This window comes from Cinclus cinclus, unplaced genomic scaffold, assembly GCF_963662255.1.
Source record: "Cinclus cinclus unplaced genomic scaffold, bCinCin1.1 SCAFFOLD_44, whole genome shotgun sequence".
Taxonomy (NCBI): domain Eukaryota; kingdom Metazoa; phylum Chordata; class Aves; order Passeriformes; family Cinclidae; genus Cinclus; species Cinclus cinclus.
In genome coordinates this window covers 344,290-363,693 of record NW_026912222.1, presented here as the reverse complement: position 1 = coordinate 363,693, position 19,404 = coordinate 344,290, and the positions used below count along the sequence as shown (strand labels likewise).

The 19,404-nt window shown below is 57.1% G+C and overlaps 1 pseudogene; it reads right to left on the bottom strand.

Annotated features, from left to right (window-relative positions):
• Positions 1-8,835: 8,835 nt before the first annotated feature.
• On the bottom strand, positions 8,836-12,684 carry LOC134057625 (cilia- and flagella-associated protein 45-like; annotated as a pseudogene).
• Positions 12,685-19,404: the final 6,720 nt, after the last annotated feature.

Here is a 19,404-nt window from a genome sequence, read left to right as displayed (position 1 = left end):
CCCGGTGTCCCTTGCCATGGGCACTGGCTGTCACTCCCTGCCAGGGCCACCTGTCCCCTTGCTGGCGGCTCTTTGGATGAAGGGACAGGAAGCGAGCTCAGGTCTCATCTCATTGTGTTGGTGGCATGTGGTGGGGGCAGGGTGGGGGCACAGTTAGGTGTTCCCAGGGCTGGGGCAATCAGGGAATGTGGGGAGTGAAGGATGGGAATCCCAGGGAAAGGAGTAGCCCAGGAATGGGCTCCTGGGAGGGTTGTCCCAAGGGAATCGGGGTTCAGAAATGGGGATCCTGAGGAGTCGGGCCCAGGAGATTGGTGTACCTGGGAATGGGGGTCCCCATTCAATGGGGGGCCCATGAATGGAGTTCCCAGGGAGAGCATGGTGCAAGAGATGGTCTGAAGATTCCCTCATTTGCCTCACGACTGTCGCAAGAAGACCCCTGTGGACCCCACTCGCTTCAGACAGGAGTTCTGGCCTGGTTGGGTTTGGACAGTTCTGGCCTTGCTGAGGTGGATGCTGCCAGGTAACTGTTTGCAGGTGTATTATGCGTGCTGTACTGTACCATCACAGTACAGTGCTCTGGACCAGGCACGTTTGCACCTGCTTCTTGGAGTGCCTCACAATAGTCCATAAATCTCCCCACCTCTTGGCCAGATGCCACTTGCTTTAGGAAAAGACTATTGTCCTGGTTTGAAATACAGGTGTTTGCCAAGGAAAGCAGAAGCTTCCCTTTGGACTGAAAAAAAATGTGATTCTTCCGATTATTATAATTTTGGAATTAAGAGAGCTCTCAGGCAAAGATATGGGGGTAGGAATAACAGTTCTTTACTAGTATACCTAACACGACAAACAAGAACAACAACAGCTATGAAATTACCCACAAACAGAACAGTAACTCAATCCCAGTGTTTTTTGGCTGCAGGCACCTTTTCCCTGAGCTGCAGTTCCCGGTGCTGGGGGCGGGCGGGTCCCGCAGAGCTGCAGGAGGGCTGGGGGTGATGGCAGCGCTGTCCCAGGGGGAGAGAGAGAGACGGAGAGAGCTCTCCGCTCACGGTGTGGGTCCTGGTGCTCAGCAGAGTGCTGGATGGTGGTAGTTCACAGCGAGGAGACAGCAGGGCAGGGTCCGATGGTGGTTTCCCGATGCTGGGATGGGAGAGAGAGGCAGGAGGCGGCGATCGTCCTTCTTGTCCGAACTCCGCGGGGGAAAATGGGCCGAGGCCCAGCCTTCCGCTTCTTCTTCTGGCTGTTTGAATCTCGCGGGGCTTGCTTCTTCCCTCCCGTCCCCTCCCCCTTGTCACCAGGGCCCAGTCAACAGGTATCTTAGCATGACAATGGGGAAAATTCCACAGAGGGAAAAGGGAGAGAACCAACCACCAACATTATCCACCCCGAATTTTCCCCTACCATCATGCTAAATCAAATTAAAATCTTCAAATTATAGACATCCATACAGTTACAGATACAGGCACAGTATTGTAGGTAGTTCACCCTAAAACAAGGTCTCCTTGGGGTATGCATCTGGTCTTTCCATCCCTTTGCATGATCCACCAGGTACAACCTGGCCCTTGAGCAAAAACCACCCCCCGAATTGGATTGTCTTTGCTGGAGGCAGGGTTCACCCAAACAGTTTTTCCTAGCATACCTCTCATATGCACCACTGGAACCTTGTCCCCATCTGGTGTTCTCAAGGGCTCAGACTGGGCAGGGCCTGCTCGATTAGTGGAACCTCGGGTGTTCACTAACCATGTGGCCTTTGGTAGATTAATCTCCCAGTTTTTGAAAGTCCCCCCACCCAGTGCCTTCAAGGTGGTTTTAAGCAGCCCATTGCACCGTTCCACTTTCCCAGCCGCTGGTGCATGATAAGGAATGTGGTACACCCACTCGATGCTGTGTTCTCTGGCCCAGGTTTTTATGAGGCTGTTCTTGAAATGAGTCCCATTGTCTGACTCAATTCTCTCAGGGGTACCATGTCTCCAAAGGACTTGTTTTTCCAGGCCCAGGATGGTGTTGCGGGCAGTGGCATGAGGCACAGGGTAGGTCTTCAACCATCCAGTGGTGGCTTCCACCATGGTCAGCACGTAGTGCTTGCCTTGGTGTGTCTGAGGCAGTGTGATGTAGTCAATCTGCCAGGCCTCCCCATACTTATATTTGGACCACCGCCCCCCATACCAGAGGGGCTTCACTCGCTTGGATTGCCTGATGGCAGCACATGTCTCACAGTCATGGATAACCTGGGAAATACTGTCCATGGTGAGATCCACCCCTCGGTCTCGTGCCCACTTATAGGTAGCATCTCTACCTTGGTGACCTGAGGCATCGTGGGCCCATCAAGCCAGGAACAACTCTCCCTTGTGTTGCCAGTCTAAGTCTATCTGTGACACCTCTATCCTTGCAGCCTGATCTACTTGCTCATTGTGTTGGTGCTCCTCATTAGCCCGACTGTTGTGGACATGGGCATCTACATGACGGACCTTTATGGGTAGCTTCTCTACCCGACTGGCAATGTCTTTCCACTCATCAGCAGCCCAGATTGGTTTTCCCCTACGCTGCCAGTTAGCTTTTTTCCATCTTTCCAGCCAGCCCCACAGAGCATTGGCTACCATCCACGAATCAGTGTAAAGGTAAAGCTTTGGCCACTTCTCTCTTTCAGCAATGTCCAGGGCCAGCTGAACGGCTTTGAGTTCAGCAAGTTGACTTGATCCACCTTCTCCTTCAGTAGCTTGTGCAACCTGTCGTGTGGGGCTCCATACGGCTGCTTTCCACTTCCGGTTCATCCCCACGATGCGACAGGAACCGTCAGTGAAAAGAGCGTAGCGAGTTTCATCTGCTGGCAGTTGGTTGTATGGCGGGGCTTCATCAGCCCGGGTCACTTGTTCTTGCTCCTCTTCATTGGGAAGACCAAAATTTTCACTTTCTGGCCAGTTTGTAATTATTTCCAAAATCCCAGGGCGATTTGGGTTTCCGATACGGGCGCGCTGTGTGATGAGGGCAATCCACTTGCTCCATGTGGCATCGGTGGCATGGTGGGTAGAGGGGACCTTCCCTTTAAACATCCACCCCAGCACTGGTAGTCGGGGTGCCAGGAGGAGCTGTGCTTCTGTGCCAATCACCTCTGAGGCAGCTTGAACTCCTTCATAAGCAGCCAAGATCTCCTTCTCTGTTAGGGTGTAATTGGCTTCAGACCCTCTGTAACTTCGGCTCCAGAATCCCAGAGGTCGGCCTCGGGTCTCACCAGGTACCTTCTGCCAAAGGCTCCAGGACAAGCCCTTGTTCCCGGCTGCAGAGTAGAGCACATTCTTCACCTCTGGTCCCGTCCTGACTGGGCCGAGGGCTACAGCATGAGCGATCTCCTGCTTGATCTGGGCAAAGGCTTGCTGCTGCTCAGGGCCCCAGTGGAATTTGTTCTTCTTCCGGGTGACCAGGTAGAGAGGGCTCACGATCTGGCTGTACTTAGGAATGTGCATTCTCCAAAAGCCTATGGCACCTAGGAAAGCTTGTGTTTCCTTCTTGTTGGTTGGTGGAGACATCGCGGTGATCTTATTGATGACCTCAGTGGGGATTTGGCGCCGCCCGTGTTGCCACTTTACTCCCAGGAACTGGATCTCTCGGGCAGGACCTTTGACTTTGCTCCTCTTGATGGCAAAACCGGCTCCCAGCAGAATCTGGATGATCTTTTCTCCTTTCTCAAATACTTCCATTGCCGTGTTCCCCCACACAATGATGTCATCAATGTATTGCAGATGTTCTGGAGCTTCACCCTTTTCCAATGCAGCCTGGATCAGTCCATGGCAGATGGTGGGGCTGTGTTTCCACCCCTGGGGCAGTCGGTTCCAGGTGTACTGCACGCCCCTCCAGGTGAAAGCAAACTGAGGCCTGCACTCTGCTGCCAGAGGAATGGAGAAAAATGCATTGGCAATGTCAATGGTGGCGTACCACTTTGCTGCCTTGGACTCCAGCTCGTACTGGAGTTCCGGCATGTCCGGCACGGCAGCGCTCAGCGGTGGAGTCACTTCATTCAATGCACGATAGTCCACAGTCAATCTCCATTCTCCGTCAGACTTGCGCACAGGCCAGATGGGGCTGTTGAAGGGTGAGTGGGTTCTGCTGACCACCCCTTGGCCCTCCAGCTCACGGATCATCTTGTGGATGGGGATCACGGCATCTCGATTTGTCCTGTACTGCCGGTGGTGCACTGTGGAGGTGGCAATTGGCACTTGCTGCTCCTTCACCTTCAGGAGTCCCACTACAGATGGGTTCTCTGACAGTCCAAGCAAGGTGTTCAATTGCTTAATGTTTTCTGCCTCTACAGCAGCTATTCCAAAAGCCCACCTGAGTCCCTTTGGCTCTTTGTAATAGCCATTCCTGAGGAAGTCTATGCCTAGAATACACGGTGCCTCTGGGCCAGTCACAATTGGATGCTTCTGCCACTCTTTCCCAGTCAGGCTCACCTCAGCCTCCATCAAAGTCAATTCCTGTGATCCCCCTGTCACCCCAGCAATAGAAACAGGCTCTTCCCCAACATGTTCTGATGGTATTAGGGTGACCTGTGAACCAGTGTCAACTAATGCCCTATGTTTTTGTGGCTCTGATGTGCCAGGCCATCGGATCCACACCGTCCAAAAGACCCGGTTTTCCCGTGCCTCTCCCTGGATAGAGGCAGGGCCCCTCTAGCACTGGTTATTATTTCCTTCCTGGGCATACATGTTGGAGGTTCCCTCAAGGGGATCTGACAAATCATCCTCCCTTTTGTAATACCCTGCATCTTGGTTATGGGAAGTTGAGGCTACCTTCACTTTAGTGGAGCTCTTTTGGTTAGTGTTTCCCTCCTTGAGTTGACGCACCCGCGCTGCCAGGGCAGAAGTGGGTTTCCCATCCCACCTCCTCATGTCTTCCCCATGGTCACGCAGAAAGAACCACAGGTCAGCTCGTGGGGTGTACCCTCTATCCCTAGCTGGGGGACGTTGGGCTCTAACTCTGGGATCTGTGACTCGCACTGGTGCTGCATTGACCTTCCTCATCTCCTCCCTCACCCCTCTTATCTCCTCCTTGAACTCCTCTCTGAGTTCCCTAATCACGGCAGAGACCTGAGCCTGCATTGGGCCATTCATTATACTCTCAAAATTTCTGAGCTTATTGGCAACAGAACCCACTGTCTCGTGGTTGGTGTCAGCATTAATGGCTGCAATGAATGTGGTGTATTGAGATGGCCCCAGGTGTGCGAGATTCCACAACATCTGCCCTGTACACCTGACCTTGTCGGGGTCATTGTCATGTTGTCCACCCCTCCCAAAGAGTACCTCCAGTATTGCCACTTCTCTCAGCTGTTGGATCCCCTCCTCAGCCATCTTCCAGCGCATTCTATGGTGGTGCTCCTGCATTCTCTCTCTATGGACAAACCTCTCTCTTACACTCATTAAAAGCCGCTCCCAGAGGGAAAGGGGGCCTCGTTCCCTTACGAATATATGATCCACACCTGAGTCCTGGGTCAGGGGTCCCAAATTCCTTGCCTCAGTGCCATCCAGCTGCACACCTGTACCCATAAGGTCCCAGACCCGCAGTAACCACGTTGTAAAAGCCTCACGGCCCCTTCGTACAACATCTTTACGCAGATTACGGAGACTCTCGTATGACAGGGACTCCGTGACGATCTCAACCTCTGGCTCCCCTGCTGGTTGTGAGGGCCCTGCTTTCTGATCATTATTATCTAGGTGCTTTGTTTTCACCTTAGACTTTCTAGTTTCCACGGGGGCAACTGCTGCTGGCTGTGAGTGCCCTTGCAGTTCAGCTGGAGCCTGGAGAGATGTAACATTTGTGGGTTCCACTGCTGCACCATCAGGTTCTCCCTCTTTAAGGCAGAGGGAGAGTTTCTCAAGAGCTGGGGAAAGGTACTCCTTCAGCATTTGGCCCATCTTCTTCACTAGAAACCCCACCCACTCTGGATGGTTCCTTTCTGAGGTGAGCTCTGGGGCAGAATCAGGCTCAGGGGCAACATCCTTAACCTCTGGGGCAGAATCCTTAGTCTCTGGGGGAGAATCCTTAGTCTCTGGGGCAGGGGCAGGGGCAGGCTCTGGGGCAGAGTCCTTAGTCTCTGGGGCAGAGCCAGGCTCTGGGGCAGGGCCAGGCTCTGGGGCAGAATCCCTGTTCCTTGGGGGAAGTATCAGGGTTTTCATCCAAGTCAATCTCCTCTCATCTCGGAATGTTAAATAGAACAGGTTTACAAGGCCCATTAGCAATGTCAGCCACTGTATGATATCATGACTGCTTAGAAGAGATTTGAACCCCTCAAAAGCTGGTGTAGCAGACCCAAAAAACTGTGTAAGGGGTTGGGACAAAATTTTCCCTGGTGTCATATCCTCACAGTATGTACCATTATTAAAGTAACCCCAAAAACATACAGTTAGAGTGTGATAGCTCTGAATCCATGTGCTCACCTTCCAGAGGAAGTTAAAAATCCATGAATTTCTCACGTTATCAGCCCACAAAAGGAACTGGATAATAGTTACAGCAACCTGAGTTATAGGACCCATGTTCAAGTAAGGGATTGCAAATGGGAGAGATAAAGCTGTGGCCACATGGAGCCCAAACCACGGTAAGCTGGACAACATGATGCCACCTAACACAAAACTGAGGTAACTCAAGAACTATTATTCCTTTTTCACCCTTTTCTCTCAATACCCTCGGGCCCCATGTTGGGCGCCAAAATCTGTCCTGGTTTGAAAGACAGGTGTTTGCCAAGGAAAGCAGAAGCTTCCCTTTGGACTGAAAAAAAAAAAGTGATTCTTTCGATTATTATAATTTTGGAATTAAGAGAGCTCTCAGGCAAAGATATGGGGGTAGGAATAACAGTTCTTTACTAGTATATCTAACAAGACAAACAAGAACAACAACAGCTATGAAATTACCCACAAACAGAACAGTAAGTCAATCCCAGTATTTTTTGGCTGCAGGCACCTTTTCCCTGAGCTGCAGTTCCCGGTGCTGGGGGCGGGCAGATCCTGCAGAGCTGCAGGAGGGCTGGGGGTGGTGGCAGCGCTGTCCCAGGGGGAGAGAGAGAGACGGAGAGAGCCCTCCGCTCACGGTGTGGGTCCTGGTGCTCAGCAGAGTGCTGGATGGTGGTAGTTCACAGCGAGAAGACAGCAGGGCAGGGTCCAATAGTGGTTTCCTGATGCTGGGATGGGAGAGAGAGGCAGGAGGTGGCGATCGTCCTTCTTGTCCAAACTCCGCGGGGGAAAATGGGCTGAGGCCCAGCCTTCCGCTTCCTCTTCTGGCTGTTTGAATCTCGCGGAGTTTCCCTCTTCCCTCTCTCATCTCCCACCCACCTCCCCCCCCCCCCCCCCCCCCCCCCCCCCCCCGCCTTGTCACCAGGGCCCAGTTAACAGGTATCTCAGCATGACAATGGGGAAAATTCCACAGAGGGAAAAAGGGAGAGAACCAACCCCCAACAACTATAAAAAGTGACTCTTTGGAGAAACCTTTTGAGATCTCCCCTGGGAAGGAAGACACGTCTATTGGCAGAAGGCCATGAGGACATCATCCCATCCCTCTGTAGCTATTTCCCACACCATCTTTCTTTCTCTCTCTTTACTTTGTTTCCTTTATCTTTCCCCTCTATTGCATAACTGTGTTGTTAGCACAAAATAAAAAGTGCTCTGCTGTGAGTATTCTGACAAGTATACTGTAGTCCCCTGTTGTGTCTTTTGTACCCCGAGATCAAATGAACCATCACAACCCCCCGCTTGTATTGGTGGATCGCAACACATGGGCCCCAGGGACTTTGGATGTTGGCATGCAAGTCCCTGGAATGGGGTGCCAGTTGAATGGGGGCCCGTGGGAGTTGGAGTGCTTGGGGAATGGGGCCCCATGGGATGGCATGGGATGAAGGGAAAGTGGATCCTGGGCAATGGAGGTCCTAAGGAATGAGAGTGCCAGGATGAGGATCCTAGGGAGAGGGGGACCCTAAAGAATTGGAGTCCTGTGTTTGGGTTCACAGTGGAATGGGGGTCCCAGGACTGGGTGGGCATGTGGGTCACATCTCCTTTCCTGGGTGCCCCAGATTTTGGGGAGACCCAGGGTCCAGTGCAGGCCCCTGGAGTGGCTGTGGTTTGGGATGGGGGGGACCACAGAAAGCCCCCAGAAGATTCCAGTTCTCTGCTTTGAGGGATGGGTGTGTCCAGCTGTGCTACCCCAACACTTTCACTTTGTCTTTCCTGCAGCAGAAGGAAGAGGCCGTTAGTGCTGAAAGCCAGATTTAGGAGGGGGGTGTGGGGGGTGTGGAGGGAGTTCTGTTCTGAGTGGCACATCCAGGGAGTTCCTTTTTTGCCTCCTGTCTCCTCTTCTGGCTTTTTGGGTCTCACAGTTTCTCCCCCTTCCACTCCCCCCTGCCCTCCCGTTTCCCCTTGCCACTAGGGCCTAGTCAACAGGCTTTTTAGCATGACAATGGGGAAAATTACACAGAGAGAAAAGGGAAAAAAAAAACAACCCCAACACCCCCACAAAGTTACAGGCTGGGGATGGTGTGGCTGGACAGTACCCAGGTGGAAAGGGAACTGGGGGTACTGGTCAACAGCTGACTGAACATGAGCCAGCAGTGTGCCCTGGGTCAGGAAAGGTGTGGCCAGCAGAAACAGGGAGGTCGTTCTTCCCCTATAGTCAGCACTGGTGAAGCCAAGGAACAAGGAACCTCAAGGCTCCTCCAGCCCTCCTCCCCAACAGCTCTGAGGCCAAGGAAGGATGGAAAACACCATCTGCTCAAAAACAGTATTTACTGGAAAATTTAGTCAATGCAAACGGAATCTCAAATCTCTGGGGAATTGCAGCTGGTTCCTTGTGGGGCTAGGCCTAGGAGGGGGCTGTGCTGGCTTGGCTCTGGGCCCTGTGCTCCACCTGGGCACAATACTTTTCGGGCATTCCGGTGGCTCTGTAGAGGAAAGAATCCATCAGGTTCCCGATGGATCTGGCACCGTGGCCCTGCAGCAGGTCCCGTTTGCTCAGGGTGCAGAGGGAGCTGGGAGGTGCCACAGGCTGGGACACCAGGAAGGACTCAGGGAGCCCAGGGAGCCCAGGGAAGCAGCACTGGCATCCCCTGACCTGAACTCCTGCAACTTCTGCTGCCTGAGCTGGGCGAGGTGCTGCCTGCGCTGCTGGACCTCCTGCTCCTGCTGCCAGCCCTCCTCAAAGACGGCTGCCCGCTCACGCTGCCGCTGATGCTGGAGCTCCTGGATCTGCCGCCGCAGATCTTCAGCATGGGCGTGCTGCTGGAGCTCCCTCTGTTCCCACTGCAGCTTCTCCCGCTCCAGCTGCTCCTGGTGGGCCCTGTGGGAGAGCTGGGCTGGGTCAGGGACCCTGCCACAACACACCACACCTGGCAGAACACCTGGGCTGGCACTGGAGCCCCCAGAGCCACCAGCTGGAACTGGGAGCCTCCTTGGCCACCGCCTCAGCCATCCCTCGGTCCTGTGTGCCTCACCTGAGCAACCTCTGGAATTCCTGGCGGTCCTGCTCCATCTGCATGGCCAAGTGCTTTTCCTTCTGGGCCACCTGCTCCAGCCGGTCCTGCCTCAGCTGCTGCTCCATCTTAGCCTTCCTCTGTGTCTTCTCCATCTCCTGCCGCCGCCATTCCCGGTCTGCAACCTCTTGGTTCCTCTTGGCTCTCAGAGCATCCTGCCCAAACAGGGGACACTGCTGGACTTCCCTCTGGGGCAGCTCTGGAAGCCCTTGGGCGTGGCTTTGGCTCTGCTGGCACCACTCCAGGACATCCCCTGACTCCAGGGGCTGGTCCTGCAGACCCCCCACATCCAGGGCTCTGCCCTTTTGCTGGGCTAGGGACAGGGACAGTGGCAGGGGAGCACGTCACCTGTGCCTGGGCCACTCACCTGCTCTGCCTGCCAGTCCTGGGCCTGCTTCTGCATGGCCCTGAGCCGGGCCAGCTCCTTCTCCTTCTCCAGGCGCTGTTGTTTCTGCTCCGCCTCCAAGGCAGCCTCACGCTCCTAAGGGGGACAGAGCCCCAGGATGGTACAGAGCCCCAGAGTGTGGGACAGAGCCACAAGCAGTGGGACAGAGCCCCAGGATGGGACAGAGCCACAGGGTGTGGGACAGAGCCACAAGCAGTGGGACAGAGCCCCAGGATGGGACAGAGCCCCAGGGTGTGGGACAGAGCCACAAGCAGTGGGACTGAGCTGCAGGATGGGATAGAGCCCCAGGGTGTGTGACAGAGTCACAAGGAGTGGGATGAAGCCCCAGGGTGTGGGACAGAGACCCAGGGTGTGGGACAGAGCCTCAGGGTGGGACAGAGCCCCAAGGCAGCTCCTGGAGCCCCTGCCCAGCCCACCAGGAGCCCACTGCTCTTACAGCCTTCTGCTGCTGATGCTCCAGCACCCGCTTGTCCTCCAGCCTCTCCCTCTCCCGCTCTTTATCCTTCAGCCTCTGGCTCTCCACACTGAAACGTTTAATCTCAGCTTGGATTTGCTTTAGTCGCTGCTGTTTCTGCTGCCAGGCCTGGAAGTGCCATGCAGGGTTGGAGGCCACCAGGCTAAGTGGTCCCTTCACCTCCTCCTCATTCAGGCAGGGAGGCTTTGGGCCACTTCCCAGGGATGCCACCAAGTCCCCACGGGACCAGAGCTGTGATCCTGCTGGCTGCTGTGCCCACTCCTGGAGTGTGGCTGATCCAACACTGCCAATCCCCTTCTAGCCAGGTGGGAACCTCCATGCACCCCTCCTGTTCCCCTCTCCCACCTTCCGATCCTCCTTCTTCATCTGCTCCAGGTGCTCCAGCTGCCTCTGGCCTTCCTGGTACAGCTCCTTGGCCCTCAGTGCTCGCTGCTCTGCATTCTGCTCCATCTGCTTCACAATGTCCTGCCTGGCTCTGGGAATACAAGAGCAGGAAGGTGCCCTCCAGCCCCATCCTGCTCCCCATCGTGGGAATGCTGCATGGACATGGCTGGTGTGGTTGGAATGGGCCGGATGCCTCCATGGGCAAGAGGGAGCCTTCTGCCCACCTGATCAGCTCCCGCTTCCTGCAGCGCTCCAGCTCCTCCTGCACCTCCATGCCCTTCTCCTGCTCCATTTCCAACATCTTGTCCAGGCGCTTCTCCTCCTCCTCCAGTTCCTTGTGGATCATCCGCTTCTCCAGGACTTGCTTGTCCAGGATCATGTTGCACTTGGCATTGAGGAACAGCTGTGGGGACAAGAGGTGTCTGTGGCTTGGAGCCGTACTGTGACACAGGAGCAGGGAGGGCAGGGGAAGGAGAGGAAGAGCTGGGAGCATGAGGAGCAGGGGAGGCTGAGGCAGTGCCAGGTGACAGCAGGCAGCGCTGGCCTCACCGTGTTCAGTTCTCGCATCTCTTCCTCCTGCTCCAGCCTCATCCTCATCGCCCGCTGCACCAGTGTCTGCTCCTCCTGCTGCAGCTCCTCCTCCACGTCTCTCTGATGGTCCCTCTTGTCCTCCAGTTCTGCCTTTCTCTGCTCCTCCATCTGGGCCTTTTTCAGGGCTTCCTGCAGGGACAGAGAGCACTGCCCAATCCTAGGCACCTTCCCTGTGCTCGCAGGGGTCACACTTCAGGTGCTGCATTCCCAGCACAGTGTGGGGACATGACGGCCTCCTGGAGACCTGGCACAGCCATGAGCACCCCTTCCCACAACTCTGGGCTGACACCCTGTGCCCTTGGAAGGCTGGGAGCGCTGGACACAATTCCAGAGATGCTGCAGTGGAGCCCTGAGCCCTGCAGCCTTCCCCGTACCCCAAAACATGGGTAGCAGCCCCTCGAACCCATCTGTGAAGCAGGAAAAGAGGAAAGCAGGAGGGGAGATGCCCACAAAAGCAACGTCCTGTCTGGTTTTCAGGGTCTTCAGCCTGTCCCAACGCTCCACGTCTGCTGGGGCTCGAGCTGCTTCCTTGATCCTCTCATATTCCTTTTCTCCAATGATGAGACATGGTTGAGGCTTCTCCTGGGGAATGCTGGGGAACATAGGGAGAGAGTTCAGTGGCACAGAGATCCCAACATTTCCCGGTGTTCCCTGAGCTGCCTGAGCTGCCCCCTCGGCCACCAAGTCAGCCCAGAGCAATGCAGGAAGCTCTGGGAAAGCCGTGGGGACCTGACTGTCTGGTTTTGGGGAGAGGCAGGAAGGGAAAGTGTGGTGAAAGTGGCACCAGGCTGGGATGCTGGGGGTGGCCAGGGCACACTGCCAATTCCTGCTCCCCAGAGATTTTGGGATACTGCACTGACACCCATTCCCCCAAAACCCCTCAGGGCTTGGGCACAGTCTTACACGAGGTCCCAGATCAGGTCCTTGGTGATAATTCTGGTGGTCTTTGGTTCGGATCTGATGGAGTGCGGGGATCCCTTAGGATCTTTAGGCACATCCTGAAGGGTCACAGTGGGGCTGCTGGTGTCCATGCCCTGTGGGAAAGGATGATGTGAGGGACCCGAAACCCCCTCACACAGTGCTCCTTGGACTCCAACTGATCCTGGGAGGAGCTCTGGACCCTGAGGGGCATGACCGAAGGGGCCAGAGGGGTTTAGGGTCGGGGGAGACCAGTATCCCGGCTGAGAACCCCTGGGGGGAGACCTTGGGAAGGACAGATGGAAATCCCGGTGGGTGAAGCTGCTGACGGCGGACAAGGTAAGACCCCTGGGAGGAGCCCCTGGCACGGAGGGACTGGGACCCTGTGCTGGCACTCGCAGCTGCCATTGCGCTGTCAGTGCCGGTGCTGCCATGGAGTGTGGGAGGTGTGACAATGTCCCTGAGCCGACTGTCACAATGTGATGGAACCGATGGCTGGGATGTGTCTGAACCCATTATGACAGTGTGCCCCAAGCCACTGTTGCAACATGTCGGGACTGACTATTGCCAGGCAGCTTCCCCCAACAGCTCCCGGGACTCACGGGATGTCCTGGAGCAGATGCTGGACGGGGGACAGGGGGGGTGGTGTGGAACCTCCGGTAGCTGGGAAGAGCAGATCCAAGGGATGGTGGAGATGGAATTGCGGCAACTGAGAGGAGCCCGAGGCTGCATGAGGAGCAGCCCTGCAGGGAGGAAGGAGGGGCACAAGGGACTCCGGAAATTCCCTGGCAGCCCGTGGGGTTCCCCAGGCAGCAGAGACTCCCCAGCAGCCCTGAAGGAGCACCCGTCAGAGCAGGGGGTGCCTGAAGGGGCTGTGAGCCTGTGGGAAGCCCCACTGGAGCACTGGGAACAGAGCTGCAGCCCACTGGAAGGGCTCATGTTGGAGAAGTCTCTGAAGAAGGGTCTCCTGTGGAAGGCACCTTGTCTGAGCAGCAGCAGAAACAACCTGTGCTGAACTGACCAGGGCCCCATTCCCACATCCATGTGCTGCTGGAGGGAGAAGGGAGAGCCTGGGAAGGAGTTTGTGCTGGGGAGAAGGTGTTTAGAAGGATTTATCTGACGTCCCCTTATCCTGCTCCGATTTTGTCAGCAATACATTCAATTAATATCTCTGATTCTGAGCCTGTTTCTCCCGTGGCAGGATTTGATGAACGATCTCTCCTGGTCCTTGTATCAGCCCAGGAACCCTTTGTTCAATTTTCTCTCCCCGTTCAGGAGCAGAGGGCTGGTGGTTGCGGGGCATCTGGCTACTGCCCATCCATGGCAAGGCAGGAAGGAGGAGGGTCCTGGTCAGGTTGTTGAGCAGATTGTTGTTGTCTTTGCAGCAGTTCTGGGGCTCTCTCAGTCCCTTGGGAACAGGCACCAAATGATCAATTGCTGCATTTTGGCACTGGTTCCCTCGCAGCTGCTCCTGCAGGGGGCTTTTCCAGCCAGCCCTGCTCTGAAAACCATCAAAGGCCCTCACAGAGCCACTGCTTGGGCTCACACGGGGTTTTGTGCTTCTTGCAGGGCTCAGCAAACCACAGCCAGGCCATTTTCCCCCCACAGAATTCTCACCTTTGCAGCAGCTCAAAAGCTGCCAGAATCAAAGGCAAGGGGGTGGGGGGAGCCTCAGGTCCTGGCTGCCACCTGGGGCTGGCCAGAGCAGGGCTGGCCAATGCCCATCCCTGAGCAGTGGGCCTGGGCCATGGCCGGGCCCCACACCTGGATGGCCACTGGCTCCCAGCAGGAGGACTTTGGGAACTCCTTCCTGCCTGGGGCTCCATTCCCAAGCTGCTCTTGCCAGCTCAGATCCTGCAGGGGAGGAGCAAGAACAGAGAAGTCTGGAACACGATTTCTCCCCAAAACAAATAAACCCAAAGTATCCCAACCCCTCAGGACAGAAACCCCGTGGAGGGATTGTGGGGAGCAGGACAGGGCAGGGGAGGCCCCCCCAAGAGCTTCACAAGTGTTTCATGTGGAGGGTCTCTCCCATCTCCTGGTTGCCAGCACTGGGGACCTGCAGGGGTTTTGGGTGTGGGGGTGGGATTTTGGTGTTATTGGGGTGTCTGTGCCCTCCCTGACTGACACCAGCCCGTGCCCATCTGTCCCCAGTCAGGCCTGATAGGGATTTTCACTCACAGAATGATCTTGGTTGGCTGTGGAATGGGGCTAAGATGCTGCACCTGTGAGGTCTGCCAAATGGGGATTGAGGGCTCTCAGATGGACGGAGGCAGCCGATGAGGGGCTATAGAGTGGGTAGTCACACCCCAAGTTGGGGCACCCAAGAGGTCACAGAGGTCACAGTGCCCCACTGAAGGCAGAGAGGGTTGGAAGCCCCTCCACCCCTTCCCCGCCCCAACCCGGGACAGGGGTCTCCATGATGTGCCCTACCCTGGACAGGGACTTCCTCAGGGAAGGTGTCCAGGGACCCTGCCCAGAATCGCCATCCTTCAGGACAGGATCTCCCCTGCTGGGATGTGTCATCACTGGAACAAAATCCACCCAGAATGTGCCATCCCCCGAACAGGTTCCCTTCAGAACAGGAACCCCTGGATGTGCCCTCCCAGGACAGAACCCTCAGTGTGACTTTCAGCACAAACAGCCTCTTCCTTCTGCTGCAGGAGAGAGAAAGTGAAAGTGCTGGGGGGGACACAGCTGGACACCCCTATCCCCCGCAGTCTCCCCACCCTTCCCTGCAGACCCCCCACCTCCTTTTCTCCCACCCTAGGGTTCCCCCAACCCATTTCCTGCTCAGGCTCTCCTCAGGATTTCTGAGCCAGGAACTGGGGGTGGGGGGGCATGGCACAAAAGTGAAGAAAATGAGGAAAAGAGAGAAATAAATAGAGGAAAAAGTCAAAAGCAGGAGAGGGCACAGAAGCAGACCTACCTCCTCAGGACCCCCATGTGATGCCTGCCCAGGAAACAAGCACCCCAGTGGGGGCAGAATTGGGCCCTGGGTCACCTCAAAATCTGAAGGCACCCAGGGAAGGAGCTGTATTTCATGGGCCTGCCCATGCTTGGGACCCCCATTCCCCTGGGAACCCATCCATGGGATCATCATTGCTTCTGTCTCCCCTTCCCTTGGACCCTCATCCCAGGACTTCCATTCCCCAGGATCTCAATTTCCAAGGACGCCCAACCCAGTAATTTCAGCCCTTGGGACCCCCCCTTCCCTTGTGGATCATGATTTCCCCAGAACGCCCATTCCCCTGGGACCCTCATCCCTGGGAGTCATCACATGATCACAAATCCCTGGAGGCCACATTGTTCTGGGGCCTCCATCCCTGAGTCTGAATCCACCCTACCCCTGGGACCCTGATTTCCATGGGACCCCATCCCTGGCACCCCAGTACCCTCGACATCCATCCATCACTGCCTCAGCCTCCAAATTCTGACAACACCTTGCCTACATCCTGTCCATGCCCCTCCCCCACCAAGGACCACCTACACACGAGGACAAGACCTGAGCTCGCTTCCTGTCCCTTCATCCGAAGAGCCACCAGCAAGGGGACAGGTGGCCCTGGCAGCGAGTGACAGCCAGTGCCCATGGCCAGGGACACCGGGATGGCCGGGAAGGTGGTGCTGCTCCTGTGGGGTGAGTGCCCCGGGCACGGGCCTGATGCCCCAGGGATGGGCCCTGGTGAGGCAGAGACCAGTGGGGAGGGGGCAAAGGGGGGCTGTGGGGTCCCCTGAGGTCCCCAAGTCCCACAGAGCCAGTGCCTGGGCATGGACCTCAGTGTCACCAGGGTCTTGGACTGGGCATGGGGACATGGACAGGGGAACAGAGATGTGGGGGAAAGGATGTGACAAAAGGAAGCTTGTGGCTGGGGCAGCTCTGGAGACAGCAGATATGCGGGGACAGCAGGTATGCAAGGACAGGGACAAGGGCTATGTCCCATGTAGATGGCGCATGGGGACAGGTGCCAAAGGAATGGGATCACGGGCACAGGGCTATGGGAATGTGGCCATGGGGACATGTGCTGTAGGGATGGTGGAGGTGACCCGTGCATGCATGGGGTGTCCACAGTGTCCCCATGTCCTGCCTCAGACCACGGTGACCCTGGTGTCCCTGTCCCCCAAACCTCTGTGCTACACCAGTGTCCTCGGGGGAAAAGACAGTTTGGGGACAGACACCACCCCAGGTCCCCCCTATGCCACTGTCCCTGCAGGGCCACCCCCACTCAGCCCTGTCCCTTCTCCCTTCCAGCCCAGACCCTCGGTCTCGCTGGTGAGTCCTCGGGGGATGCCATGTCCCCGCCCCACTGTCCCCAGCCCCGCGCTGGCCCTGGCAGTCTGGTGTCCCCTGTCACCCACAGGTGCCCAGACCACCCAGCTCCTCGTGCAGCCCCCTCTGGACGCCAGCGGTGCTGTGGGACCGGGTGACACTGACCTGCCAGGGCTCAGGCACCGCCGGTGCCACCACCTGGTACAAGGACGGGCGGCGCTGGGGGCAGGAGGGACGCGACAGCTTCCTTGTCACCGAGAGTGGCACCTACACGTGTGACAGACCCGGCAGTGGGCTCAGCCCCCCCATGCACGTTGTAAATGGTGAGTGGTCTTTGTGCCCCCACCCTGGCACCTGCAGGAGCCCCGAGAGCTCTGGGTGAGCTCAGCTTTGTGGGTCACACCTCTCGTGTGACCAGAGCCTGTGCCCTGCACACGGGGACATCCCAGAGCAGCACTGGAGCATCCCCTGTACACACCAGTGCATCCCAGTTCGACGAGACCACCCTGTTGCAATGGGGGACCCCTGGTTCCTTCTGTTGCCTCCTGTCCCACAGCCACCCCAGTGCTGCAGGTGCCGGCGAGGGCGCTGCTGGAAGGGGACACGGTGACACTGCGCTGCCGGCTCAGGCAGAAGGAGTCGGTCCCTCTAGTGCGCTTCTACCACGATGAGGGGCAGTCACTGTGGTGGCAGCACCGTGGGACCGAGCTGTTCCTGTCTCCCCTGGAGCTGCAGCACAGCGGCCACTATCGCTGCAGCGTCGGGAGGAGCTCATCACCGTCAGTGTGGGATGTGTCTGAACAGGTGACAGTGACAGTGCATGGTAAGCACCCTCACACCCCACACCTAAGTACCCCCACAGCCCCTTCACAGCAGACTCAGGGTCAATTCCTGCACACCCAATCTCCTTCCCAGAGCTCTTCACGGTATTGGTGATGGAGGGTCTCCCCGAGCTCACCGAGGGGTCTTCCCTCAATCTCAGCTGCCTCAGCACCCCCAGCCCCTTGCAGCTCCCAGCCCCTCTCCTGTACAGCTTCTACCAGGACGGGCAGAGGTTGGGGGCCCACAGGGGTCCCCACAGCTCCTGGTGCCCGCCTTGGGGGTCTCCCACTTGGGGAATTACAGCTGCGATGTGAGCTCTGAGGTGGGGGCTGTGTGGAAGAGCAGCAACTGGCTCAGCGTCACAGTGTGCAGTGAATGCGGGGATGGGCACAGGGAGCCTCCTGAGTCCTCCCAGGTCTCCCATCCCTGCTCAACCCTCTGTGTGCTGCCCTGCCCTCCCAGCTGTTTCTGGGTCTCCCCATCATCTTCCCTGGTGCCTGCATCCATTGCCGAGGTCACTTCATTGTCCAATATTGTCCTCCTGGTCCCACCATCCCTGTCTTGGTCCACAAACTCTTCCCTGCAGTTCCCTTAAACCCTCTCCATGTATCTCATTGCTGAACCTCCCAACCTTCCCTGGGGTCCCTGCACACCTTTCCAAGCCTCCCTCCCATCAATGTACCCCCTTCTTCCACACTGGGATTCCCCCACCCCTCTCTGATCCTCAACCTCTCTGAATCCCTCACTGCTCCTTGGTGTCCCCCATTCCTCCCATGTCCCCAGTCCCTCCTGTGTCCCCCTGCAGGGGTCTGGCTCATGGGGGTGTCCCTGTCGGTGCAGGCCCCAGGGGACTGGTGGCACTGGGGGACAGCCTGGTGCTGAGCTGCATGGTGGCCATGGGGACAGGTCCCCATCCGCCTCTTGGCACTGGTGGGACTTGGCCGTGCCACTGGGCACTGGCCCCCATCTGGAGCTGCAGCACACTGGAGACAATGACAGCGGCCACTACCAGTGCTGGATCAGTGATGGGGACAGCATGGCCGCGAGCCCCGCATTGAATGTCACTGTCCTGCATGAGCAGGGCCCTTGGACTGAGGGTGACCCCACCCACACCATCCCTAGTTCCATACATTCCCATTCCACCTCATGCCCCCTGCACCAGCCACAGCCCTGCACACAGATCCCACCACTGGGTGTGACAGACCAGGCAAACTGGGACCATCTGGCTCCAGGTATCCACACCCAGGACATCCAAGCCATGCATCCTTAAGCTCAGCTGTCACATCCCCCACTCCACATCACATCACATTCACCCTGCTGGGTGTGACCCTCCCAGGGCACTGAGACCCTTGGCTTGGGGGTGATGCCCTCATTGATGTGCCTCTTGGCACCCAGCACATCTCATGCATGCCATTCCGTGTCCCCCACCAGGTGACAGCCATCACCACCTATGGACACAGCATCCCTCATCCCACCCACACCTCACCCTCATGCCATCCTCATCCCCCACCCCTCATCCATCACATGCACTCATCCCACACCACATGATGACCCCCAGCACCATGGGGCCACTGTCCTGAGTGAAGGAGACCCTCTGTCTTCTGGTGCCACCATGCATGGTGCCAGCTCCTCCTGCTGGCCTCAGCCATGTCTGTGTCCCCACAGTGCCCGTGGCCAATGCCACCATCATCCCTGGCCCCCATCACACCAGGTGCACCCAGGTGACCCCGTGACACTGTGCTGATTGGTGCAGGTGGGCTCAGCCCCTGTCACCTTCACCTAGCTACCCGACAGGCAGGAGGTGGCCTGAGATCCCCTCCTGGAGCTTGGGGATGTCGATGTGGGACATTCGGGCACCTACCAGTGCATGGCCACCAACCAGCTGGGACAGGACGGGCACCGCGTGTTCCGGGCACTCAGCCCAGAGCTGGCCCTGGAGGTGACACCACAGGGAACCACTGGACACCTCTGGATCACAGGTGGGGTCACATGGGGTCATTGAGATTGCAGGAGCCCTGGAGTGACAGGTGACCCTGATG